This window comes from Macaca thibetana, chromosome 8, assembly GCF_024542745.1.
Source record: "Macaca thibetana thibetana isolate TM-01 chromosome 8, ASM2454274v1, whole genome shotgun sequence".
In the NCBI taxonomy this organism is placed as follows: Eukaryota; Metazoa; Chordata; class Mammalia; order Primates; family Cercopithecidae; genus Macaca; species Macaca thibetana.
In genome coordinates, this window is record NC_065585.1 from 21,807,013 (window position 1) to 21,824,930 (window position 17,918).

A 17,918-nucleotide genomic window follows, 5' to 3' on the forward strand; every position below is an offset into this window, starting at 1 on the left:
GGCTCACTGCAACCTCCGCCTCCCAGATTCAAGCAATTCTCCTGCCTCAGCCTCTCGAATAGCTGGGATTACAGGTGCCTGCCACCACACCCGGCTAATTTTTGTATTTTTAGTAGAGACGGGGTTTCACCATGTTGACCAGGCTGGTCTTGAACTCCTGGCCTCAGGGAATCTGCCCGCCTCAGCCTCTCAAAGTGCTGGGATTACAGGCGTAAGCCACCGCGCCCAGCCTTTCTGCCTTTTTGATGGCATCCTCCTCTACCGTTAGCTTCATGTTGTTCTGCAGATTTGGTGTGGGGTTCTGTTCTCTTACCAGTCAACACTGTTTTCCAAGGTGGTGTTTTCTACTCGCAAGGCTTTAAATACCATCTGTATACAACTGCTCCCAAATTTCTATCTCTAGGTCATATCATTTTTCTGAACTACAAGCCCATGTATCTTGATCTTCCCCTGAAACTTGCTGCTCCTCCAAAGTTCCTTGTATCAATAAATTCCACTACCATCCATCTAAATGCTGAAACCAGAAACAGCTTCCCTCTTCCTTCTTTTTGTTTTTTTTTTGTTTTTTTTTTTGGAGATGGAGTTTCACTCTTGTTGCCCAAGCTGGAGTGCAATGGCACAATCTCAGCTCACTGCAACCTCCGCCTTTCAGGTTCAAGCAATTCTCCTGCCTCAGCCTCCGGAGTAGCTAGGATTACAGGTGCCTGCCACCATGCCCAACTAATTTTTTTGTATTTTTAATAGAAACGGGGTTTCACCATGTTAGCCAGGCTGGTCTCGAACTCCTGACCTCAGGTGATCCACCCACCTCGGCCTCCCAAAGTGCTGGGATTACAGGCGTGAGTCACCGCGCCCGGCCTACACTTGGCCTTTTTAGTTATTTTTCTTACCTCTGGGCTCTTTGATACGCTGTTCCTTTTGTCTAGAATGCTCTTTCCTTTTCCTATACCTATCTAACCTCTATTCCTTATCCTTCATTTATCAGCATAGAAGTCACTGTCTTAGAGAAGTTTTTCTTACCTCTGGAATCTAAACAAGACTTCGTATTTTAACCTCTCATTTAATGTACAATATTCCTGCATTACAAATTTCATGATTTCTAACTAGGTATTTTTTATTTTTTAAAGGTATCAAAGTGGCCTTTATTCATTTAATTTTCCTTTTAACTTTTATAAATGCTATCACAAATTCTAAAGAATCTAAAATAGTGAAAATTTTTTATTATGAAGATGCAGATCTAAGAACAGAAGGATAACTATATGCTAGCTTATATATAGTTCCTTGCAAAAATAATGATACATTAAAAAAGAGTAGAAAATAAAAATCTGGGCTGGGCGCAGTGGCTCACGCCTGTAATCCCAACACTTTGGAAGGCCAAGGCAGGTGGATCACCTGAGGTTGGGAGTTCAAGACCAGCCTGATCAACATGGAGAAACCACATCTCTACTAAAAATACGAAAATTAGCTGGGTGTGGTGGTACATGCCTATAATCCCTGCTACTCAGGAGGCTGAGGCAGGAGAATCGCTTGAACCCAGGAGGTGGAGGTTGTGGTGAGCCGAGATTGTGCCATCGCACTCTAGCCTAGGCAACAAGAGCGAAACTCTGTCTCAAAAAAAAAAAAAAAAATCTGAAAAGTTATCGACATCTGAAAATGGTAAGTAACTTCCTCTGCATCTTAGTTCTGATCACTTCTGCAGAAGAATCAAGCATATTTGGGCGAAGAGAGTATTTAATTATTCTATTTTTATTAATAATATAGTGTGTCCTTCAGAACTTGGTGTAGTCTTTTTTTTTTTTTTTTTTTTTTTTCTTTTTTTGAGACTGAGTCTCACTCTGTTACCCAGAGTGGAGTGCAGTGGTGCAATCTCGGCTCACCGCAACCTCCACCTCCCGGGTTCAAGCAATTCTCCTGCCTCAGCCTCCTGAGTAGCTGGGATTACAGGCATCTGCCCCCACGTCCAGCTAATTTTTGTATTTTTAGTGGAGACAGGGTTTCACCATGTTGGTCAGGCTGGTCTCGAACTCCTGACCTCGTGATCCACCTACCTCGACCTCCCAAAGTGCTGGGATTACAGGCATGAGCCACCTGCGCCCAGCCAGAACCTGGTATAGTCTTTAAGAATCATCTGAAGTTTCTGGCTCAGCACAATGTTCCCTCTGGCCTTCAGTATGCCAGTAACAGATGCCTTCTGAGGTTCAAGCTTGCCTAGAACTACCTCCATGAAATCTCCATCTGAAAGTATGATGATTGCATCAGCAAAACCTTTTCCAGGTTCTTGATACACTTTTCCAGAACCACTTTTCAGGTCACTTAGTGGCAATATTTCCACCTTTATTAATATGTCACTGAAATACAGCATTTACTTTCTTTGCCATCTCACACCCAACATCCTTAAGGTCGTGAACTTTTTCCTCAAATACAAGAGTATTCTGAAGTTCCTCACCTTCAGAGGGTGTCTTAGCTGAAATATCAGATGTTGGCATAAGATTCACATATGCATTTGAAATGACATGTCTCTAGTTCCTTGGACCTTGGTTTGAAAGTGAATTCTGTTTCCTTCCTTCCACATCTCAGTTTGTCGAGTTTGCCCTGGATATACTGGTTTTGCAAAACAAGTCTTAATCATCTTGAATCTTTGACACATTATAAAACATGCCTGGCAAAAAATCTAAATGTACATAATCCATGTACACATGTCAAAACGTGCTAGGCTAGCAAAGTTAGGATCAGCGTGTGACAGATTCCAGTCTCTGCTGAGGCAGTACAAAGCAGCCGGATTGAGAGTGGTGGTATCTGTAAGTACAGCGTCAGGTGGTCTATCAGGTATGGCTACAGTTACCTTGACTTTCAGGTCCAATTTCCACCAAAGCCTCCAGAGCCAATGAGAAAGAGAACTGATTATAGTACATAAATTCCTTCTCAGAATAAGAATAGACATCCATAAGAATTACTACACCAGATCCTTTATCTAGGACATCAGCAACAACTGTTTCACATTTTCATTTTCCTGCTCTAGGAAGTGGTTTATATAACTGCATGTATTGCTCCCCATAAAGAACCTTTGCAAAGTTCCTTGAAAGCCCAGGAACTTCTGCTAATTCTCCACCCATTATAGATTTCTGATTTATGATAACTCCAAAGGCAGGCAAACAGAAGAACTCAGAGCTTCCTCCATGAACAAATTTAAAATCTTTTGGATCCTTGACTGATGCTTCCACTCCAAGGGCATACATAATAGCTTCCAGTTCTGTATAAGCAGAAGAAAATGGAGGGAGTGTATGGCCAATAGCTCCAGCAAATCCTGATGTTCCTGTAGATGTTGCATGACGGATATGATTTGTTGAAACTCCTCCTTCTGAATCTATTTTACTTAGAACTACAATTACACTGCCAGTTGATTTTTGGATACTCTGAGGCTTGCTGGCATTCTCGAAGTCACACGTCTTCTTCCAGTTAGCCTTCACTGCTTCAGGAGTCACTGGCTGATTTTGTCTTACAACCACTACAAGGGTCCGGTCCCAGAATAATTTTCTAATCTATCCTGCTCCAACCTCAAACAAACCCCCATTCTCCTCACAACTCTATGGCAAAGCCAAAGGACCAGCAATGCTACATAATCTGGTTTTAGGGCTTCCACAAAATCTTCAGGCATAATTGAGTCCACCCTGATTCAGCATTAGCAGAAATAGTTTTACAGTGAATGTTGCTTTTCCTGCCTTCAACTGCAATAGAATTTGCAAGGACCAGAAGACCCAACTTTGCAGCACTATAATTTGCCTGGCCAAAGCTGCCATATATTCCTGAAGCTGATGAAGTGATAATGATCCTTCCATATTTCTGCTTCTTCATGTGATCCCATACTTCCCAGGGTCACCTGGAATGAGCCCCGCAATTGAACTCTGTGGATGATATCCCAGTCTTCATCACTTATCCTAGCAAAAGAATGGTCCCTCAGAATTCCAGCATTGTTGACCACAACATCTATTCTAAAAGCATCCAGTGCTGTCTTTACAATCTTCTCTCCTGTTTTCACTGAATCATAGTTGGCCACCACTTTTCTACCTTTATTATTTCTTCAACAACCTTATCAGCAACTAAGGAGCCTTTACCAACTCCCTCTTAAATAATTCACAACAACTAGTGCTCCTTTTTCTACAAAAGCCAGGGCATGAGGCTGGACTCATGGTCTTACCACGGAGTTTCAACAGCTGGTGATATCGGTCACTGGTGTAGGGGAGGACTGCGCCCATGCCTCTACAGTGACACATACCTTGACTAGGGTTTTTTTTTTTTTTTTTTTTTTTTTGAGACGAAGTCTCGCTCTTGTCTCCCAGGCTGGAGTGCAATGGCATGCTCTCGGCTCACTACAACCTCTGCCTCCTGGGTTCAAGTGATTCTTCTGCCTCAGCCTCCCAAGTAGCGGGGATTACAGGTGCCTGCCACCACGCCTGGCTAATTTTTGTATTTTCAGTAGAGACGGCGTTTTACATGCTGGCCAGGCTGGTCTCGAACTCCTGACCTCAGGTGATCCACCTGCCTCAGCCTCCCAACGTGCTGGGATTACAGGCGTGAGCCACTGTGCCCGGTATTTTTTAATGCTTATTTATTTAATATTGGTTTCACTAAGAGATCATAGGCTCTTTAAGGTCAGGAATGATGTTTTGTTTTCTTTTTTTTTTTTTTTTTTTTTTTTTGAGACTGAGTCTGGCTCTGTCGCCCAGGCTGGAGTGCAGTGGCCGGATCTCAGCTCACTGCAAGCTCCGCCTCCCGGGTTTATGCCATTCTCCTGCCTCAGCCTCCGGAGTAGCTGGGACCACAGGCGCCCGCCACCTCGCCCGGCTAGTTTTTTGTATTTTTTAGTAGAGACGGGGTTTCACCGTGTTAGCCAGGATGGTCTCGATCTCCTGACCTTGTGATCCGCCCGTCTCAGCCTCCCAAAGTGCTGGGATTACAGGCTTGAGCCACCGTGCCCGGCTGATGTTTTTTCTTTTGTTTTATGATTATAGATCTAGCACCTACCACAATCAGTTCACAGTTGGCACTAAATAAGTATCAGTTGACTTAATTGCTGGATAAATAAGAAGAGGATCAAGAAAGTAGAATAGAAAGATATGAGTTTAACAAGAAATGGAGGCACATATGGCTACAGTGAAGGGAAGCCCATACTTTAGAAAAGAAGAGAAGGATCTTGCTCATAATGGCTTATTTTTAAAAAGATACAAGATCATCTTGATTATATTTTTAGAAGCTGCTTCTGTTAGATTTATCTCATTCCAAGGCCATGAAAGAACAAATTTTCAGTTTGATTTTCTCACAGTTAATTGTTTACATATTGGGTACCTTCATGAGATTGAAATCCATTTAGTTATGACTGTATATTCTAAGCTTTGCATAGTCAGTCAGCAAAATAACTGCAGAAAGGACTGAAAGGTTGTGGGAGTTTTGTTTTGTTTTCTACTAGCTCTGGGAACAAGTATAAAATACCAAGAAATATTATATTTATATATAAATATTGATAAAAGAAGAGAGCATTCAGCAGTTAATTAATTAGGTTAAAAACAGATGGGGCCAGGTGCAGTGACTCACACCTGTAATCCCAGCATGTTGGGAGGCTGAAGCAGGCCGATCACCTGAGGTCAGGAGTTCAAGACCAGCCTGGCCAACATGATGAAACCCCATCTCCACTAAAAATACAAAAATTAGCTAGACATGGTGGGACATGCCTGTAATTCCAGCTACTCAGGAGTTCGAACTTGGGAGGTGGAAGTTTCGGTGAGCCGAGATCGCACTACTGCACTCCAGCCTGGGCGACAGGGTGAGACTCTGTCTCAAATAAATAGATAAAATAAAATAAAAACAGATGGGTTTTTGCTACACAGTGGCTCATGCCTGTAATCCTAGCTCTTTGGGAGGCTGAGGCGGTAGGATCGCTTGGGGCCATGATTTTGAGACCAGCTTGGGCAACATAGCAAGACCCATCTCTACAAAAATAATAATAATGATAATAATAATAATAATAATAATTTGCCAGGTGTAGTGGCACATGCCTGTAGTCCCAGCTACTCGGGAGGCTGAGGTAGGAGGATCACTTGAGCCCAGGAGTTTGAGACTTCAGTGAGTCATGATTGCCCTACCACGCTTCAGCCTAAAATATAGCTCTGAAAAATAACACAAATAAAAAAACAGACGGGTTCTATTGGTTAAGATTCTTTGGTTGTAAGTAACAGAAATCCTCTTTCTAACTTCAGCAAAAAGGCACATTTTTGAAAGGATGTAAATTACCTCATGGATGTTTAGAACAACCAAACGTCAATGAGAGGGAACTAGTCCTGCTCCAAGCCCTTGGCTGAAGTTCCTAAAATAGTTGTCATTAATGTGACTCGACAAAGACAAAGCCACTAAGACTCAGTGATTCTCTGTTCTAGACTTCAGAGTACCCTCTCGGCTCCAAATAATTGGATTGGTCCTGATGTCCACCCTAGTTCCTTCCAGAGACCGGTATCACATAATTTAGACATTATTAGGGGAAACCCACATTATAAGAAAGTGTGACCCTCGCAGGCAACCCGGGAGTTGTCTGCCACAAAAGTTTAGCAGACAAAATTTGCTGACTTACTCTCTCATGTCCATTTGAGCCAATTATTTGACACATGTGGTGAACACTCACCTTGTGTGTGGATTATAGACAGTATCTCATTTATACTTACAATGCCATAAAAGGCCTAGTAGGTAGGTTCTAGTATTGTTTTTATTTTACAAATAAAGAAACAGACGCTGAGACTAATTAAGTCATTTACTCACTATCACACATAAGTGGCAGAAGCAGGACTTAAATGAGGTCTCTGTGACTCGAAACGCATGTTCTTAACCACCTTCCTTGAACAAACACTGTATGGCTTTGGCACTCAGCATTCCAGTACGTGCCAATGGCAATTTCTTGCGAATGTTTGTAACCCTCCACCTGAGGGTTTTCTCATGACTCACGCTGGAGGTGGTCTGGAAGTGACAAATAGTTAACACCCCTGTGAATAGTTTCTGGCTAGACATAGATGGGAGTTGGTGAATAATACCCCTGTTCCCTTGGCCCTTTGGTGGGATACCTCTGAGGTGTGTTCTATACCTTATCTCTAGGTTCTCCACTAGAGTTGAGCACTAGGTCCCACAGCAGCAACCTGCTTGAAACTGTACCGTTGCTAGCTTCCTTCCCTTCCCTTTCTTATATCCCCACTCCCCTACTCATTCTTCTTGGCTTCATCTCCCAAATGAACCACTTGCCCTCATATCTCTTACTCAGGGTCTGTTTTAGGGGCAGACACCTAAAGACACCCACTCTCTTTAAAAAATAAAAGTAGAAAAAAATGAAATACTCCAACAACAACTTTTTAAAGGTTTCTCAGCTACCAGACCTCACAAACCAGCATTAATATCCCCAGTATTTTATTGAGACAGCATTGCAATTTTATTTTCAAATTTCTTCCCATTTTAAAGATTGTTTTATTCGTGGCAATGTTAAGTTGTGCTTCTAAGAGGAAAAATCTGGAAGTTTTGTGTTTAGGCTATGTACTTTTAGTGTGCAAAGGTTGGAAATGAAATCACTACATTTGAGCCATCAACCCTGCCAACATCCAAGCTCTGGCTGGGAGTCAGAGAACAGCACTTAACATGCAGCGAGAGGGCTCCTGAAATACTTCTACCTTCAGAGCACATGCTGAATCAAAATGATTTAAATGCCCAAAAGATATGGAACTAAAACATTTAATAGATCAAAGGGAGCCAGACATGAGTACCCAGGACATACAGACATTGTGAGCTACAAGTATTGATTTAAAGGACCATTGTGAAACTTCAACTGGCTTGAAGATTGACTTGTGAGGAAAAAAGGGGGGCTCAATGCAAGAGATAATGTATTCATGAAATAATTTGGAAACTGATTACGTGTGATGAATCCTAATTATAGCTATTTACTGTGGTGAATATTTAGGAAAATCAGGATCTTAAAAAAAGACACAAGCTTTTGCTTTAATTATTTAGGAATAAAAATAAGTTACCTCCAATTTTATGTTCTGTAATTTTTTTTTCATTGAGTTTACATGTTTTATATTTAGGACCACTACATATGTCTCTTTTCTGTTTCTTCCTTAAATTTTTCTTAAGTCTTTTTTCCCATCCCACTAGGGAGAAAATGTAAATTACCATCAACCAAACGAATTCCCTGGTTTCTTCTGAACCTTCACCTCACAGCTGTTGCATGAAATATAATCACTAAAATACTAGCTAAATGAAAATGTCTATCCAAAAAGACATTTAAAAAATATTCTTAGAACAAATAACCTTGCAGGAGAATAGTCAGAGACAACTACACATTTTCTTTCATCTAAAAATAGCCAGTTTGGAAATACACTAAAATGCTAATAGTGGCTAGGAAGGGAGAAACATAGATGGATTCTCATCTCTATTTTTTAATGTTTCTATAGTGAAGATATTCCTTTGTTCATACAAATGTTTCATAAAAATTTAAAAACTGCTTTTAAGCAAAAATTCTTTTTTTGTTATAAAACCTGAAATATCTTAAAGGTGGGCAGAAAAAGATCAGAAAAAAAAATCCTTGTGTTTGTAAACTGAAAAATTTTAAAATATAAAATAAATTTAAATATAAAAAGTATAAATAATAAAATTTAAATATAAAATATAAAAAATTATTATGGCTTTGGGCGAGTATTTTTCAAGTAAGTTGTTAAAAGTCTGCAAATCTATCTGTATGATCAGAAAGGTGTTTAACATTTGGGTATATGTGTAACATAAGCACAGCAATATATTACCTTGTTGGCTGTAAATTGCATACTTGCAGTTTCATAGCTGGATGCATAAGCTATGAAACAGGAGGGAAATAAATGTGTGAGTAGACTACAAATTGAGAAATTAACTTAGTGAGAAGTCCAAGCTAATCAGTCTATATTTAAAAAAATTTTTGTAAATATTCCAAAAGCATATGTAGTAACACCTAGGTCTATATTTTCAATTTTTAACATTCATAACTAAAATGAGATCAAAGTAGCTAAAACATATTACAATTTTTTTTTTTTTTTTTTTGAGACAGGGTCTTGGTCTGTCACCCAGGCTTGAGTGCAATGGCATGATCACTGCTCACTGCAGCCTTGACGTCACCACGCCCGGCTAATTTTTGTATTTTTTGTAGAGATGGGGTTTTGCCATGATGGCCAGGCTGGTCTCGAACTCCTGACCTCAGGTGATCTGCCTGCTTCGGCCTCCCAAAGTGCTGGGATTACAGGTGTCTGCCACCATGCCCGACCTGCCTTGACTTTTTTAATAATCCAAGGCACAGAAGGATGGACCGTAAGCTTTACTGTGTGGTGGAAAAGGAGGGCCTGTGGAGTCAAACGTGCATTTCAATCTTCTGGAACAGGTTCTCCAAAAAAGATGCCTTTTGGTAAGGTAACATGGAAGAAACATTTACTGCTCACCAAAATACCTATTTACTCTACCACATTTCCTGTACCTAGCCACATCCCTTGTATATGGCCAAAAAGAGGAAGCAGCCTGGGTCCCTGAGTCACCACTTAGAGGCGAATTGCCCTAGAGAATCACTGAGGGCCCAAAGAAGCCTCGATGGCTGAAAAGTTATGATAAGACTGGGTATTGGGGGTTTGTTACAGCAGCATAGCCTAGTCTGTTCGGAGAAATAGAAATAATGTATTCACATGATGGTTGTCGACCTTCTGATGGAAAAATCTCCAGCCCTACCAGGGTCCTGCAACCCATTATTTGAACTTCTGCCTCCACAACTTGTGGAACTTGAGCAAATAAATCTTACGCCCCAATTTTCTTATCTACAAAATGGGGGATGTAGTATTAATACTCATAGGATTGCTCTGAAAATTACATTAGGTTATATAGAAAAGTACTGACCTCAGAACCTGGCAGGTAGAGGTTCTTCATCAGAGTTGGTTACCTCCTTTCCCCCTTGCCTGAGGCCAGTGGTTCTCAAAACTGACTGCATTTTGGAATCATTTGGGAAGCTTTTTAAAAACAGAACAGTGCCTGTAGCTCACCATAAACTGAATAAATCAGAATCTTCGGAGGTAGAGCTGGGGCATAGATTTTTTTTCTTTCTTTGAATAGACCAATAAAAAATAGATGTTTTTAGAAAACACCAGGTGATTCTATTGTTAGCTGCTAAACCATGGCCTTTGGCAATGTGTAAACAAAATGCTATTTGATTAAACATAAGATAAACTCGCCACAATATAAAAAGCTTTCAAAAAGTATCCAGTATGACCACCCTTTTCATAGACTTGGAACTTTAAAAAATTACAGACCACAGTCAGTCAGTTAAGTAGTTACTGAATATTCTTAGGGACTGAAAGACATTCCGAAATGCAGAACTGTGGATAAGCCCAGGAAAGAACAGGCTGAGATACACTTGCATTTTGTAGTTTATAGTGATGACTGTTTTCCTCCTGCTGCGGGCTGAATTGTGACTCCCTCAGAATTCATAGGGTAAAGCCCTAACCCCCAGTGCCTTAGAACGTGACCGAGGTTGGACATAGGGTCTTTGCAGAGGTCATTTAAAATGAGGTCAGGAGGGTAGATCCTAATCCTATGTACTGGTGTCCTTATAAGAAGAGCAAATTTGAACACCAACATATACAGAGGGAAGACGATGTGGAGACGCAGGGAGAAGATGGCCATCTGCAAGTCAGTAAGATAGGCATGGAAAAGATCCTTCCCTGATAGCCCTCAGAAGAAACCCCAGCCCTGGCTAGGCGCAGTGGCTCACGCATGTATTCCCAGAATTTTGGAGGCCAAGCGGGAGGATTCCTTGAGGCCAGGAGTTGGAGACCAACCTGGGCAAGGGAGTGAGACCTCTGTGTCTACAAAAACTAAAAAAAAAAAAAAAAAAAAAAAGGAAAGAAAAGGAACCAACTCTGCCAACACCTTGATTTCAGATACTTAGTTTCCAGAACTGCGAGAAAAATAAATTTCTGTTGTTTAAGCCACCCAGTCTGTGGCACTTTTTTTTTGACAGCAGTCCTAGTATAATATGCCTATGTTAGAGCTAAGGCATGAAAATGACAGACCATAATATGCAGTCCTAGCATAATATGCCTATGTTAGAGCTAAAGCACGAGGTAGTTATTTGGTGAGTGCGTGGGAGAAATAGCCCCATGCATCCACTTTATCAAGAAATGTAGAGAGAGGAGATGGATTTTATAAGGTCCTTGAAGTTGAGTCCTTTCACTATTTGATGGAAAGGTAAATTCAAATTGTAGAGAAGGCGACATATGTCCAGGAGATGTAAAGCACTGTCTTTGCTGGCTCACAGCCATCTTCTGAAGGCACTGTCCTTGCTTACAGCCTCTGCTGCCCAAGTAAAGCTGCTCTTTCCCCACAAGACTGGCTTCCCCTCCTAACCCGGCAGATTGCACTAAGCTGACCTTTTAAGAAGAAACGTGCTGGACCAATCAGGTTCTCTCTTTAGATTTGGGAATTGGTGCATTAGCTCTAATGAACAGAGCTCAACAGTCATACTGGACTCCTCGGCTGAGGCTACTTGGCCAGGCCATGTTCTTGAGGAGACTTAAAAGGAGTCAAGAGGCCAGGTGCGGCGGCTCACGCCTGTAATCCCAGCACTTTGGGAGGCTGAGGCGGGCAGATCACATGAGATCGGGAGTTCGAGACCAGCCTGACCAACATGGAGAAACCCCAGCTCTACTAAAAATACAAAATTAGCAGGGCGTGCTGGCCAATGCCTGTAATCCCAGCTACTCAGGAGGCTGAGGCAGGAGAATCACTTGAACCTGGGAGGCAGAGGTTTCGGTGAGCCGAGATTGCGCCATTGCACTCCAGCCTGGGCAACAGGAGCGAAACTCTGTCTCAAAAAAAAAAAAAAAAAAAAACTGTTTAAAAGGGAGACAAGAGAGGAGAGGATGGAGTAGATCTGCAGGGTCAAAGAGTAGCTTTCGTTCCTGGATTGAGCTAGCTTACGAGAGTTTCTGTACCTCACAACCAGAACTGTGTTGACTGGAACAGTATGAAATCAAGAGTGAGAAAATCAGGGCCAACGTCCTTCCCTGAGGAGCCACATACATCAGTCTGGTCTCTCTTCCATGCAGATTCATAAGACTTTCAGGCTGGAAAGACCATAGAGAGCATCATCAGGCTGATATTTTCTGGGCAGTTAAGGTAAGCCAGGCGCTTTTCATGAACTATTAACCCTTTGAGCTAGGACACAACAATTGTAATGTTATCTTCATTTTACAGATGAGTGAAAACATAGACAGGTTAAGAAACCTGCCCTCAGTCACATAGTGTGGTAACTCAATGACAGAAATGGCCACCATTGTTTGCCGTTCCTGTAACCTCATCCTTTGCGACGTGACTTTGCAGCTGCTTTCAAGAGGTGGGATCAAGCCGAAAATGGCAGTGCACGCCTGTAGTCCTAGCTACTCGGGAGACTGAGGCGGTAGGATGCCTTGAGCCCAGGAGTTCAAGGCTGCAGTGAGCTGTGATTGTGCCACTGCACTTCAGCCTGGGCGACAGCAAGACCCTGCCTCTCTCTCTCTAAAAAAAAAAGGAGGTGGAATCAGGGCTTGCTCTGTGATTGGCCTTGGTCAGCAAAATGTGGCAGAAACGACAGTTATGTCAGCTCTGAGCCTAGGCTTCAAGAGACCTTAAAGGCTGCTTCTGGCTTTCTTGGAACCCTGTGGTTGCTTATGAATGAGTCCAGGCTATTCTACTGGAAGATGAGACACGTGGCCCAGTTCCCGCTGTGATCAACAGCCAGCCATCCACTGAAGGTGTGGCTGCAGCCGTCCTGCATAAGCCAGCCCCTGGACATATGAATGCAGCTGTCCTAGACCAGGCAGCCCCCAGACAGCCCACCTGCTGACCACAGATGCCTGAGCAAGTCCAGCTGAGATCAGCCAAACCTGCTCCAGTTCAGAACCATCTAGATGAGCAGACTCACCCAGCTGACCCACAAACCTCTGAGGTAAATAATTGCTTCATTTTTTAAGCCACTAAATTTTGGTGGGTTTGTACTTCCTGATACAGTTAGCAAGTGGCAGAGAATCTGGGATTTGACAGTGACCATCTGACTTCAATGACAGTGAAAGGTCTCAAATCCAGTGCACACTGTAGCTTGGCTAATGCAATGCCTTCTTTCTTAGAAGCAGTGTCTGTAACATCTTTATTAGGATTTAGGACTAGTCAGGATGGATTCAAAATCCAGCTTACTTATCCTGGGTAGCTTAATGTCTCCAAACTTTAGCTTCCTCATATGTTAACTGCAAACAATACTCACTATCTCACAGAGATACCAGGAGGATATAATGGGATAACATATCCAAAGTGCTCTGAGTTTAATGACCTTTCCTAGAATATGGAAAGTCTGCAATGGGTCCGAAAGTTCTTAATGACTGAAGGCATTTCCTTCCCAGTGTTGATGTCCATGTAACTGACAATTTTAGGAACGGTACCTCTTCTCAGAGTTTTTGTAGTTTGTAACCCTTAGTTATTTCTACAATAATTTTTTCCTTAATTATAAGCATTTGTTTAGACGAGTATTTCTCAAAGTCTGCAGCTGCATGTCAAATGTAGATTCATGACCTCATCCCAGACCCACTGAATTAGACTCTCCCAGGAGTGGGGTCTGAGAATCTATTTTTAAAGAAAGTTCTCCATAATTTTCATGAACGTTAAAATTTAAGGGCTGCTACTTAGACTTCTCTGCAAAGACTGAAACACAGTGAATTATTGCATTTTCTCACTCTAGTGTTGTTTTCTGGTGGGGTGTTCCCTAGGGTTATTCGTATGCTAAGTTTTTAGGTTAAAAAATATATACTGCCACTTTTTCCTTAGAAGTCATGCTGATATAGCCACCAAGGTTTTTTTGATTGTTTGTTTGTTTTGAGATGGAGTCTCGCTCTGTCACCCGGGCTGGAGTGCAGTGGTGCAATCTTCTTGGCTCACTGCAATCTCTGCCTCCCGGGTTCCAGCGATTCTCCTGCCTCAGCCTTCTGAGTAGCTGGGACTACAGGCGCACGCCACCATGCTCAGCTAATTTTTGTATTTTTAGTAGAGACAGGGTTTCACCATGTTGGCCAGGATGGTCTCGATCTCCTGACCTTGTGATCCACCTGCCTCAGCCTCCCAAAGTGCCGGGATTACAGGCATGAGGCACCCTTCCTGGCCAAGACACTAAGTTTTGGTGGATATAGAGTTACATGCCAATGAATGAATCAACCCAGATGACACTATGATTAAAATATAAAGTGTATCAATGTGTTACTCTTTGAATGAATACTGGAAAATCAGTTTTCCTCTCTGTTTTCCTTGTTTTGCATCTATAGTCCTGTAGTCCTATATATGGTCCTATGCTAGAAGTAGAGGGAAAGAGTGGAGGGAAGGAATTTTACAAGTACCAAGAATACTGACTTGTTTTTACTGTTGTTATTACCAGTAATATTATTATTTTCACAGAGCAAGCACTAAGAGAAACAGGAAATGGCTTGACCCCCAAACTGACTTAGAAAGTTTGTTCAGCCTGAATTGGTTTTAGTAGGAACAGTTTTGTTCACCTTCTAATGTAGCCATTAGAGAAAATAGTGGGAGCACTTCACTAGGGCTAAATTCTTAAGTCCGCCTAACTATAGTCAAAAGTTTAAAGTGTCTTAGTTTGATGTCTTTTTTGACTGTTCTATTTCATGGTATCATGTTTTTAAAAAAGACTTTTTCACAAAAAGTAGAAAAAGGAAAAATAATAACAGAAGGGAGCTACTACAAAAAGTGCTGTTGGAAGCCGATTCCTCTTCAGATGACACCAGAGCTTAGAACTTTTTATCCAAAGCTCTTCATTTCCTACCAATATTTTTTTTCACTGTTCCAAAGGTGGAAGAGGCTCTGAATAGCAAAAGTGCTGTGCTTTTTAAAACCTGCTGAACAACTTCTATCTCTAAGAGTACTGAAGTTTTGCCATACCAGTTTGAGTATGACAAACTGCAAAACATATGCATAAAAAAATCTAGACTATTCTAATTGTGCCAATCCATGGTTTAAAAAAAAAAAAAAAAAAACTTCTGGAGCCACGCAGCTGTTAAAATCCATCATATTTACAATTTTTATAAATGAATTTATTTTAATAAAAACAAGTTCCTCTGCGAGGCTGATCTCTAAGCAGATTTATGTGGGCTGGCACAATCTGCTATGCTAAACATATATTCATATTGCTTAAGTCTGCAACCAGTTTTTTTTTTTTTTTTTTTGAGTGGTGATGATAACAGTCTTGCTTTGTAGAAGGATACCAAGTAATTGGCAGCAATTCAGCTAAGGATATTGTTCTCAGCACTGTGTTTTCTTGGACAGAATTGCCCTGTGGGCATGACCCAAAACTGGGAGAATTCTGGGCTGCTGGCATTGGGCAGTGAACCAGGGAGACAGCTTATAGGGAGGAGGAGTGACTCTATAAACTAGTGCTAAAGAAGAGGAGGAGGAGGAAGAAGCAAGCAAGGGAGGAAGTGGGGGTAAAACGTGAAGTTGCAGTCAACGGCTCCACGTCCCTAAAGGGGTCTCTTTTTACCTTTCACTTGAGACATCTTTATGCTACTGTTTTTGCTTGGCCACTAGGCTGTACATTCCTGGAAGACAGGAATGTTGCCTAACTCAGCCGTACATCTCCCACAGTGCCTGGCATACACTGGCACACACAAAAACTAGTCATTGGCCGGGTGCAGTGGCTCACGCCTGTAATCCCAGCACTTTGGGAGGCTGAGGGCAGATCATGAGGTCAGGAGTTCGAGACCAGCCTGACCAACATGGTGAAACCCCGTTTGTACTAAAAATACAAAAATTAGCCGGGCGTGGTGGCGCGTGCCTGTAATCCCAGCTACTCAAGAGGCTGAGGCAGAAGAATGGCTTGAACCTGGGACGCAGAGGTTGCAGTGAGCCAAAATCGCGCCATTGCACTCCAGCCTGGGAGACAGAGCAAAGACTCCGTCTCAAACAAACAAACAAACAAACAAAAACAAAAGAACAAAAGAAAACTTGTCATTAAATGTGTAGACAAAAGAATGAATTTCTCTATTTGAAGCATTTCCAGACCCTTCCTTGGTCTAAAGAGGTTCCCAGTGAGGGCAGTACTGCCCCTTGCGGGCGTACTGAAGTTTTGCGGGGGGAAGTTTTTGTTTTGCATTGTATTGGTGGCAGAGTATTCGCATTGTGAAAACTCTGTTAAATTTTAAATTTTTTCTTGATATTAGTACATATTTTATTATAAACTACTTTCTATTTTTTCACCTTTATTAGAACATTACATTGGTTTCTCGAAATTATTTGTAGAGATAGTATGCATTAGGAATTTAATTCCAGAGGAGTAAAGCAGTGTTGTATTTTTTGTTGTAAATACAGGGTGTGGAATGTGGCAGGGTTGAATACCTTTGCTTATAAGATTAAGCCTCATCCTACACAAGTTTTAGGATTCTAAGATGAAACCTATAAATAAAAAGAACATTGTAGAACACTGATTTCAACAGATTCCACGGGCAGGCGCGGTGTCTCACTCCTATAATCCCAACACTCTGGGAGGCCGAGGCTAGCGGATCACTTGAGGTTAGGAGTTCGAGACCAGCCTGGCTAACATGGTGAAACCGTCTCTACTAAAAATACAAAAATTAGCCCAGCGTCAGGTGATGGGCGCCTGTAATCCCAGCTACTTGGGAGGCTGAGGCAGAAGAAACGCTTGAACCCGGGAGGCGGAGGTTGCAGTGAGCCGAGATCGCGCCATCACACTCCAGCCTGAGCGACAGCGCGAGACTCCGTCTCAAAAAAAAAAAAAAAAAATCATATTTCCACTTGAAACAACTGCATCTTTTAGGATTAATGTGGCTCAGCGGAGCTCTGCTGTGCTTTTAGGATTAATGTGGCTCAGCGGAGCTCTGCACAAAGGGTCCGCGACTGGGATGGGGGTGGGGAGTGAACGTCAAGGGGCCCAGGAGCGCTCGAGCGTCCAGGACCCGGCGTGTGGAGCGGCTGGAGAGTGAGTTGCCGCTCTCCGCTTTGGTTCTGTTCCTCCTCGTTCTGACGGCGGTGCGGGGGAAAGGGAAAGTGAGTGGAGAGGGTCGGCGACGCCGGGCGGTGTTCCCGAAAGCCCGGGCACTCGCTGACCCCGCTGCAGGGCTGGTTCCCTGGAAGCCGTCGAGATGTGAAGCCCTGGACTCGGAAAGAAGTCTCGGGAAGAGAGAGTGGCTGTTCGAGGGGAGGAGGGCGGCTGAGGGACAGAGGGCGGCTCCGCCTTTCTCGGCGGTTCTAAGTGCGGCTGAACTGAACTTTCGGTGTCAGCGGGTGGAGCTGCGGCCTGCGGAGGAGCGAGGAGAGGTGGAGCTACCGCTGACAAGGGGCGCGGCGACATCTGTCAGGGCACGGGGTTCCCAGCCGGACTCGCGGCCGTCTTGGAGGGGCGGGGCTTCCGCCCAAAGGGGCGGGGCCTGGGTCGTGTCTCCCCTGGGGATAGGCGTGTGATGACAAGGGGCGTTTCAGTAGAAGCCAGCATGCTTACCTCTCACGATCCAGCAGTGACATTAGGAAGGCGGAGCGCAAGGAAGGCGGGGCTGCCTTCTGTGCTGACCCGAGAGAAGACTAGGCTTCCGTCGACAGTGGGCGGAGCGGTCGCCGGCAAAGGGCGGGGCCATTTCGAGCCCTGGGAAGGCGGGGCTTCTCCTGACAGAGGGCGGAGCCTCCGCCGCCTGGGGCGGGGCTTCTGTTGACAGGGGGGCGGGGCGGCTCCCTACCTCCCGCGGTGCGCCAATCCCCGGACTAGGGGCCGGGGTCGGACCGCAGTGGAGTAGCAGGGTCTGGGCGTGGAGAGCCCGGCGCCGTACGGGGTGGGGGCGCGCGGAGGA

At 43.3% G+C, this 17,918-nt stretch overlaps 1 pseudogene; it reads right to left on the reverse strand.

Annotated features, from left to right (window-relative positions):
* Positions 1–2,684: 2,684 nt before the first annotated feature.
* LOC126960643 (peroxisomal multifunctional enzyme type 2-like) lies at positions 2,685–5,364 on the reverse strand (annotated as a pseudogene).
* Between the last annotated feature and the right edge of the window lie 12,554 nt (positions 5,365–17,918).